The following is an 11334-nucleotide window of genomic DNA, read 5'->3' as shown; positions in this document are numbered from 1 at the left end:
GACCGAAAAGAGGAGAGGTCAATATTTCGACGACAGGAGGGGGAATAGGCCAGTCAAAGCTAGCATTGAGATGATAAAAAATATCTAATGCGAAAGGGCACAGAAAGAACATTGCTGGGGAACAAAAATGTGACTTTTTTCTAATCTAGTCTTAGAAGGGATACCATCATTGCAAGCTTTCCAAAGAAAATTCTTAATTTTAGGCGGAAGAAGAAGCTTCCAGATCCAATCAAATTCCACTTTGTCATTATTAATAGGAAGCAACCCTTGAATGAGGAGAGCACCAGTCTTGACAGAGTATTCCCCATCAGCTGTCAAACCCCAGACCAGAGAGTCAGGTTGGGCCTGTTGTGGAATATAAATAGAAGAGATTTGAGAAACTACATGAGGGGGCACCAAAGCCAATAATGCATGCGAATCCCAAAGGCCAGAGGGTAAAATGCAATTGCTGACCCGAATTTCTAGAGAATCAGGGGTCGGAGAGATAATTGAACTGAGCGGATATTGCAACACCCAGTTATCAAACCAAAAGCTAACACTCTTTCCATCACCAATTTGCCAACGCAGACCCTTCTTGAAAATGTCCCTAAGACTCAGTAGATTTCTCCACTGCCAAGAAGCCGACTTAGAGACAGCTATAGAAAAAATACTTTTATTTTTAATATATCTCTTCCGAACAAGTTTCACCCAAATATTAGAATCATTTTTAATGATGCGCCAAAGAAGCTTCATCTGCAATGCTTGGTTATTGACCGTTGATTTCCGGAAGCCTAAGCCCCCAGAGGACTTGGGCTTGCAAATACGATCCCAACCAATTAGATTAGGGGATTTATCAGAAGAAGTTTTATTCCAGAAGAAATTTCGATAAGTTTTGTCAAGGCTTGAAAGAATAGATTTAGGAAGAAGGAAACTTTGCATTTGATAACTAGCTTTGGAGGCTAGATTAGACTGGAGTAGGACTGATCGGCCCGCCTGTGAAAGAGCATTGGCCTTCCATTTAGGTAATTGGTTTATCGTTTTGAGAGAACTGGTGAAAAAGTTTCTTTGGTGATTTTGGTATTTATAATAGGACAACCCAAATAATCACCCAGAGAATTGGACTCAGACATGCCCAGAATAGCAGAAAACGCAGCTCTGTCATTAATGGAAACATTGCTAGTGCACTGAAACGCTGAGTTATGATAATTAACAACCTGCCCAGACATAGCACAATATTTATCTAGAATTTGTCAAATAATTAAACAGCTGTAAGAAGTAGCCTTTGCAAATATCATTGTATCATCAGCAAAGGTCAAAAACGGAATGCGAATACCTGTTTTACCCACAGGGACCCCTACGGGTTTAGTCGGGCCAGACGCAGCCTGGGATAAAAGCCTGGCCAACAGCTCATCACATAATATGAATAAATAAGGCGAAATAGGGTCTTCCTTGACGAATATCACGGGAAGGAGAGAATTGCTTTCCAGGGATCCTATTCACCAGAACAGAAAAGGAGGAGGTAGTTATACATGCCTTAATCCAGCTAACCCAAGTTGCAGAAAATCCCAACTTATCAAGGGTTGTAAAAATGTAGTTCCACTCCAGCCTATCATAGGCTTTTTCCATGTCTAATTTAATTGTTATCCAACCAGAAGCCCCAGATTTTGTTTTGAAAGATTGAAAAACCTCATGAGCAACCAATATATTATCTTGGATTAATCTATCAGGGACAAAAGCCCCTGAAGGGGATGAATAATTTGGCCAAGGACCACCTTAAGTCTATTAGTTAAAATCTTCGAGATAATCTTATAAATAGTAGAGCACAAACTAATTGGGCGAAAGTGATTGGCAGACGAAGGGTTTTCTACCTTTGGAATTAGAGCCAAAAAAGTATGATTAATTTCCTTTAACATTCTAGAAGAGTGAAAAAAAGCTTGGACAGCTCTTATAACACTGTTTCCAACCAAAGTCCAATATTTATGAAAAAAGAAAGGGGGGAAACCATCAGGTCCAGGAGATTTATCAGGGGAAAGATCAAAAACAGCATTCTTAACTTCTTCTCCATTTACTAAAGCTGTTAGCATTTCGTTGTCAGTCGTAGAAATAATAGGGTCTAATAAGGTGAAATCGGCGTCAAAACTAAAGCTTGCCTGATTATCGGACTTAAACCGATCCTCAAATGCCTTTGAGAGTTCATCTGCAATAGCAGCAGGATTTGAGACTATATGTCCATTTTCCAACCGTAATTCTTTTATCTGATTTCTATTACGACGAATGGAGGCATGCGCATGATAATACGAGGAGTTAGAATCCCCAAGTAAAAGATAGTCTGATTTGCTTTTTTGTTTCCAATACTCCGTACTAAACGTGAGTAAATTAGAACGTTTAGATAGAAGAAGATATTGTTTAACTAACAGCGCGTTATTAGCGGGAGAGATGATAATATCACTTTGAATATTTTTTAATTGGGCATCTACATCGGAGCTGGCGAAAAACATTCCCAAATTGGGTTTTGTTCCATTCTTTAGAATTTGCTTTGAGAAGTTTACATTTTTTGACAAGCCTAAACATATGTGACCCTATAAAATGTGTACACCAAGTTCTTTTTACTAACGTATCATAATCCTGTCTAAGACACCACATTTTTTCGAAGCAAAACGGAGGAGCTTTACTAGAATTAGTAGGAAGATATTTTAGAACAATTTGACAATGATCCGAAGAGGTAAAAATGGAATGATGCATCTTGGCTTGGGGAAATAATGCAATCCATGATGTGGAAGCAATCCCCCTATCAAGCCGTTCATAAATATTATTAAGGCCATATTTCTTTTTCCGCCAAGTAAAGCAATGTCCAACGTAAGGAATTTCGATACAAGGGAGGTGTCCTAATATGTGATTCATCCTCGAAAATCTGGCAGAGGTGATTTGAGCCCCCCCTTGTTTATCGTTTATGTTAGAGATTTCATTGAAATCTCCAATAATAACAAAAGGAGGGGATAAAGACAAAGAATAAGAGATGAGTTCACTCCAAAATTCTTCCTTAAACTCTTTTCTAGCAGGGGCATATATAAATAATAATAATAAATCTTGGTTAGAAGCAGAAAGATGAATTAAGCACGAAATAAACCTAGCAGCTTTTAATAATATAGTTAACTCAAAAGGATAGATATTACATTTTTTCCACAAAAGCCACAAACCACCTGAAAATCCTATAGGTGGGATTACATCAAAGTCATGAAAACCACAACGCTTAATAATAGCCTGGGAGGGGGGGATTGAGATTTAACTTCACATAACATTAGAATTTTGACATTCTGAGAAAGACAAAAGTCCCTTGTTTCCTCCATGGCATTCTTCCTTGCACACCCACGAATATTCCAACATGCTATAGACATTATTAACTAATTTAAGAAGGAGAGAAAGTGGCTTTCAAAAAACTGCATAAAAAACATTAGTTCCTTTTCCTCTTCAGGGCAGAAGAGACATCATCCTCATCCTCATTGTCTTCGATCCTTCTCTTAGCTGACCCTGATTGGGAAGAGAGCTCCACTGGGTGAAGCATCCACCCCCAACCTCTCAATTTGTCTAACAATAGAATTACCAGAATGAATAGAGTGAAATGAGTTCTCAGGCAGAAGATATTCTCACCAGCAGAAATATCATCTTGATCCTCAATACAAAAAGTATTAGAATCATCATCATCATAGCAAAACCCAGTCAAAGCAGGGACCTCAGGAGAAGATAAGGCCAGAAACTAATTAGCATCAAAAAGGTCTGAAGCACAGAAGACTTTAGTAGCAGCAGTAGCCTTAGGGGGGGAAGCTGACCCAGTGTCACCTCCAATCTTTCCCACTAGAGGAGCCAAAGAAGGAGAGACTAGAGTAAGGGGGAGGGGGGTGCCTCATCATTAGAGGACTCATCAGAACAAGCATACTGAACCACAACCATTTTTCCTTTTCCCTTACCTTGAACAATAGATACATCTGAAGCAAACTTATTAGCAGGCTGAACAACATTATGAATAAAAAATCCCTTTAGCAGCAGGGGTAGGGAGCAGACCAACATTAAGAGACTGATCTTGAAGTTTCTTAGAGAGAGATTTAGCCACAGGGGACTTGGAAAGGTACTTGGGCTTTACATGCACCACATTAGCTTGCTCCGCTGTGGTAGCATGACCAGCTTGCCCAGTTGCCTTTGCAAGAGTGTCATAAAGAGTTTTCTGTTTAGGATTCTTAAGAAGTTGAATTGTGATTTCTTTTTTTGGGGAATTCAGAAGAGGACAAGCATCTATAACATGAGCAGACTCACCATAGAATGAACAACCTGAGGAAAAATCCTCATACCAAATCACATAGCCATGAACCAAGTCACCTACCCTACTTACCTCAGCAAACTCAAGAAGGGGGCCTTGAATATCAACCCTAACACAAGCTCTGGCAAACCGGATCTTGTTTCTTAACAGAGACCTTTGGTCAAGCTTAACAAGAGAACCAATATCATTAGAAGCCAAAAGATTTGCAATGGAGTCAAAGTTAAGCAATTCAGTTGGGAGCCTAGGTATCCTGACCCATAGGTCCACCCATTTGATCTCTTCCAAATAGGGATCAAAGAATGGTTTCCATGGGGAAAGGACAAACAGGTCCCCCTGAATGTGCCAAGGCCTTTCACTCCATACCAGAGATAAATCCTGAGGATTTGCAAAACGCAACAAAATCCAGCCATTGCTCATTTGCATATAATCAACATCACCCTTAATAATTTTCCATTCAGCCTTTGTCCTTGCAATAATAGTACGCAAGTCCAAAGGTGCTGATAGCATCTTTCCAAATAGACAAGACTTAGACAATTCCATAATATCCTTCTGCACTTGGGGCAGAGTATCTAAAACAACAGCTTCAGGGAAAGATGGGGGGTGGGGGGGATCATTTTGAGAAGTTTCAGTATTTAAGGGGAGACTGGGGTGGGGGATAAAGAATCAGTAACAACATTCGGGGTAGGGTTAGATAATAGGGCTTCCTTAAACTTTCCAGAAGAATTCATCATAAATGAAAACGAAATTGCAGAGAAGTAATGGACTAACAGACAGGAATAAGAAAAAGAAAAGAGGCAAGTATGTGAATGAATAACTTTCACCTGAGTATCCCTTTTATAGGGATAATGAACTTGAAGACAAACTGGGATTGCATAATTACTAATGCCCTCCAAAGGAATGAGCAATTCCATCACATTTAATGCTACACCAGGGAAGAACAGCAGATAACTACCAACTCGCGCATGCTTGACCAAAAGCACACACAAAAAATCCGGCAAAATCATGAGAAAACCCACTAATAAGACACTATTCTGACCTAGCCCCTCTAAACCACAGAGAGAAGCTCCACTCGCCATTAATGCGAACTCAGAAGAGACCCCTAAAAACCCAGCTGGCTTGTACTTAATATATAGAAGGGCACACGAAACCCTTAACCCAATTCAAATTACTTTGGGAAGATTTATGGACAAAAGCAGATTGGACCCAAAAATTAACATAACTTAGAGTAATTACAGGGAAACGAAATGATTTTTCTCTTTTATGGCCAAAAACCACGCTTTGCAATTGATTTAGGGGAACTAAACCTCCTGCACAGCTACAAGCTAGAGCAGAGCTATGACATTGAATGAACAATAGAAGAGGGATGACAGACGCTTTTCGGAAGAATTTAATGCTACTAGCAGCAATAATTAGAAGAACAGGGGGTGAAATTGAATTGGGGAAAATATTAGGGTTTGAGGGATATGAATCGCATACTGGGGTTTCTTGGTTTCCTAGTGTTTCTCTTCCTAGAACTTTCTCTCTCATCTTTTATCTTTTTCCTACCCCTTTGTTATTTGGGGTCCATCATTATATTTACCTATGTACTCTCACTTTTGTTCTTAAATTCTTTATTAATTCTCCCAAACTTTCATTCAACTCTCCAACGCCCTATCTTATCCCTCTCTTCGAAACCCTAATCACCTTATAACCCCATTTTCGCCTCTTTTCTTCTTTCTCTCTTTGCCATCTATACTCTCGTCTTTCTCTCTCTTCTCGCTTATAAAAACTTAAGATCTTGTCATTTTAATTCAAATTTTACAAAAAAAAAATAGGAGAACAATAAGTTATACCTTCTTGTAATTATTTTGACACCAATTTGTGTGAGTTTTGTGTTGATTTAGGTTATTCATCCTATGTTTGGGTGTGATTTTTCTATGAATTCTTTAACCCAAATCTAGGAAACGTTTTTTAATTTGTTTGATTAGTTCAATGCTCATGCGAAATGTTTGAGGGTTGAAAAACTCACCTTTGTTGCTGGATTTGCATGTTAAGCTTGATGTGCGCCTTCAACAAGATTTTCAGAGCCAATAAAAATTTACAATGAAATGTGGCGAAAAAATGAACCCCCGCTTGAGGGTTTTGATTCATGGAAATGTTACCTTTTCTAGTTCAGATGACATCAAAAATTCATCCATGAAATTCACCCTAAAATTCAGTACCATGATAAGTATGCTCCTTTTTTTTGTGCTTTATTTATGTTGATTGTAGTATGTATTATGTGATTTGAGTGTGGTTAAACGAAAAGATCCTAATATGTTGTTGCATGTATCTTAATTCATGTCTAAGGCTAGATTTCACTATATGTGGTACTATCTTCTGAGAAATCGCTTGGTCTTATGTTTTTGAAGTCTTGTTGTTGTGTAATTCATGATTTAACTCTATTTACTTTGTTTTGTCTTGATTTCGCTTTATTTGCTTAGTTTAGGTGTTGATTTGCTTGAAACTCATTTATCTGTGGTAAGATCTACATAGAACTGCGTGATCTGTGCAATTTTGAGCTAGGGTTTAGTGTTTGACTGATTCTGAACATGAATTGGCTTGCTTGGCTGTTTTTTGGTTGAATTGCTTAAAATTCATTAATTTCTGGTCTATTATGTGTAGAAGCATCTTGATCTAAGGAATCTTAAGCTAGGGTTTAGGGTTTGACTGATTGTGAGCATGAATTGACTTGCTTGGATCTGTTTTGTAACCACTTGTGGAAAAAAGCTCATCTGATGCGGTCAAAATGGGGATTATTGATGCGATTTTGGTCCGCATCACATGGGTCCACAATAGGTAACCAAAAAATCCGATGCGGTTTTTAGTAAGAATCTGATGCGGTCATGAATAACCGCATCAGATTGTGTCTTTTGAAGAATAACAAAAAATTTGTGCGCCTAACCACAAAGGAGGGAAACGAACGAAAAAGTAATGAAAGCCAAAATGAAAGAAAATCACCATACTAAATCACCAAACCATTATAATCTCAAATCACTAAATCAACAAAACCAAATGACTGAATATCACCATACTAAAAGTAGAGAGTAATTTACAAAATCACCAAACCAAATATTAACAGAAAATGACTAGTAAATTACATTATAATTACAAAAAAATACAATAAAAATACAAACAAAGTTCCAAAATAATTACAAAAACTTATACAACAATATAACAAAAAAAAAGAACAAAATATCGAAATTAAAAAGTAAAAAATAAAGTGAAACCCATACCTAAAAAAAAATCTCAAAATGACAATGACAATAAAAATCAGAAATGAAATTGAAAACTTAAAACTAACCTAATTAGAAACGAAAATAAGAAAGTGGAACGAAAATGAAAATTAAAAACAAAAAAAACCCAACCCTAAATGTAGCGACGGTTCGTGACGGTGGTTGTTGACAGCGACGAGCGACAGAGGATGATGAAATCAAAGACAGTTCGTTGGCGGTGTTTGTGGACAGTTCGTTGATGAGCGTTGAGATCGAAGAGATGCGTTGAGATCGACGGTGAAAACGAGAGACGAGACGAGACGAGAGCGTTGAGATCTGGTTTTAGGGTTTGTAAGAGGAGAGGCGTCGTTCTTTGAAGTGAGAGGAGAGGCGCCATTCTGTGAAGTGAGAGGGGGAAGAGGAGAAGAGTTGGGGTTATGAGAGAGAGAGGGGGGACGGGTTATGAGAGAGAGGGGGGGACGGGTTATAGGTTATAGGTTATGAGAGAGAGGGGGGACGGGTTATGAGAGAGGGGAGAGGCTGGGCCACGCACGGAACATGGGCCACGCAAGGAAGCTAACTTTAAAAAAGTACGAAAATCTGATGCGGTCCACCAAACCGCATCAGATTAAAAAAAAACCGCAGCAGTTTTTTAATCTGTTGCGGATTTTTGAGGACCGCATTAGATTTTTTTGGCCAAATTTCCTTCTCATTTTTTGGTTGATTTTCGGATGTGGTTTTACAAAAACCACATCTGATACTAAGTGACATATAAGGTTAATTTTTTCCACTAGTGAACACCTCGTAATTCTCTTTTTCCTAAAATACTTTTCAAATATATAACTTAGAGAATCATCAATGCATTATCGCCCGTGTGATAACGTATATTCAGAATAATAAATAATTAAACATTCACAACTATATTTCTTTTATCTTCGGATTAAATAAGTGATCATACAACTTACAACCCAAAATTAATTCCGTCTTTATTCCAATCCTTCTTATTTGTTGAACCTAGCGAACAACAAACTTATCTTTCAAAGGTATAAATTATCAACTTACCAAATAAGGCTCATAGTCCTTATAGAGTACTGAAAATAATAATATAAGGGAACACATGATTCAATCATGATCCAAGTTAATAATAAATATATCAATTCCCCCCATGTGATTAATAAATAAAGTTCCCAACCAACATGCATCCATATTCCGTACAAACATGATATAAATCTCATAATTAAATCTCATAGTTAACATGTTCGCACACAGGCATACACATGTAAAATCCAACATAATAGCAATCATATATGAACTCACAAAGTTCCTATACATGATACTACATAACTTTCCTTCCTAAAATCATGATACTACATCAAACAACACATAGGTATTTATGTACCTTGTGTAGACAAATTGATATGCCACTCTTAATCGACTTTAGAAATCGCCTACAAAGAAATTTCTGCCTAAAACAACCAATAGAATTTCTAATCAATACTCCAAATAAATTCCAGCAACTTTAAAATACTTAAAAGTTGTTTTTATCATTAAAACTTTGATTACTCATATTCCTTAGCATAGTACTACTATACTAGTCATGAAAACCCATAAAAATCCATTAATAACAACATTTTTAAAATTCCAGCAACTTATAAATTATTAAAACTTCCTTTAAACATATTTAAACATGCTCAAATTCATAAGTTAAACCAATTTCATAGTTTATAACATGCTACTATGATTTCCCAATCTTTAACACCCTAAAAGTCCATGCTTTGATAATTAAAAATTCAATTTAAACATAATAATCGAATCTGAATTTTTATTCTTTCAATACGTTATTTATATAATCATAGATTTATCATTAAAACATTAAATTAAAGCTTCTAATCATATTTAGTACTGAAACAAAACATAAAAAACATAATCCTTGCTTTAACCAAAACTTGAGGATCGGAAGAAGAAAAGTAATCAAACCAATACAAGAAAGAGGAACAAGAGGAAGGATGCCGGCGTGCAGGCAGCAGCAGCTCAGCAACCTAGTGGTCGGCGGTGGTGGTGGTGTTGTGGAGTGGGGAAGTTTCTTGTTGAAGAAGAAAGTGTATTCTGAAAGAAAAGAAAAGAAAGGAGGAAGAAAACGTGAAGAGAGAAGAAAGAAAATAGGGGCCGGTTTTCCTTGTGTGGGAGAGGAGAGAGACTTTTATGTGGGTAAAATATTTGGGCTTAAGGTATTTATAAGTAAGTTTTCCTTTTGGGCTTAGGAATAGGCAATTGGATTTCAAGTAGGATTGAATAGGATTGATGAATAAACTCCTAACATTTATTAGAAATTTCTTTTCCTAGTTCAATTAGTATTTGCATTCCTCAAGCCCATTTAAAATCATTTTTCAAATCCAAATAGTATTTCAAATATTTTTTAAAGCATGCCTTAACAAAAATATTTTAACTTCCTTAAATTTTTTAAAATAATTCCTTTGACTTTCAAAATAGTCAACCTTTTAAATAAGTAAATTATTTAAAACTAAATTATATTTAAATATAAATTTATATATACTAAAATAAAATCCATAAATTTACGGGGGGTTACAGTCTACCCCTCTTAAAAGAAGTTTCGTCCCGAAACTTGACACAAAAACTCCCATATTTCGAAAAATTATTTGATCTCAATTTTCATTTGAGAAATACTTACATTACTCGTGGACACACTTTTCAATGCGGAGAATTTATTTATTTTGCACCAATATGTGCAAATCACCAGTTTTGATTAAAATGGCCAACTTTCTCTCTTTTAATAACTTTATGAGAATAGATTATATAAACTTGTTTTTTTTTTTCTTAAACTCACTACTGCACAGTGACCCCCACCCCGTCAGCAATTGTGCTAAAGCTAATATAGGAATAAAAAAGGTGGAGGGAGTATTAATGAATGTGAAGGGGAGGAGGACTAGCAATGGTCTTTAAGTAATTTTTTCATATAGTCCAATCTATTCCCTCACTAATCAAATAAAATATTGTCAATATTTTATATTTTTTCACACATTAGTTCCCATTCCCTATCCCACTTTCTAGTTCTCAATCTCCCATTCTCATATAACCTCCACCAACCTAAGAGATATATTCCAAGATGTTACATGATACGACGTATTAAAGGTGCAAGTATTAGCGAAGATGACAATCTAACAATCTTTGCATCAATGTGGGGCACAAACCCAAATAAAAAATAAATATCTATACCTTTCTATCAAGCTTTATAAATAAATATTTTGTATTGATTGTCGATTCTACAACCTCAAATTATCAATCACAAAACCTATAAATGAAATCACACACGAAACCAAAATTGTGTATCTATCATTCTTTATATACTTATTATTACACTCGAGTCTAGAAAGTGGAACTAAAGTCATAGACTTTTAATAATCACTATCAGAATTTTTTTTGGACCTGGTTAGACTTTATAGATAGATAAAAGTTGGCTCATAAAAACACATTTATCGGGTAAAACTTCGTCCGGCCATCGACATATAGGCCCAAAGTATAAATTTTCCCTAACCTAGCAAAAGTTAGCTGTAATGACCCTTGATCATTGATCATCTCAGGTCTATTATAAAATCCAAAACTGGTACTAGTAAAGTAGTACAACAGCAACATATTATGAATATAATGGAGCAAGTTTGAGCAACTAACCACTTCTCTTGTTTCTTGCTAGCTTGCTCCACTATTACCTAAACTTGCCAGCATGCATGCTGCATGCATGGAAAAAAGATAAAACTAACCCATTACCATCATCTATATAGTCCTTCATGGTAC

This window comes from Beta vulgaris, chromosome 3 (genome assembly GCF_026745355.1).
Source record: "Beta vulgaris subsp. vulgaris cultivar EL10 chromosome 3, EL10.2, whole genome shotgun sequence".
In the NCBI taxonomy this organism is placed as follows: domain Eukaryota; kingdom Viridiplantae; phylum Streptophyta; class Magnoliopsida; order Caryophyllales; family Amaranthaceae; genus Beta; species Beta vulgaris.
Note: the sequence above shows the minus strand (reverse complement) of the source record.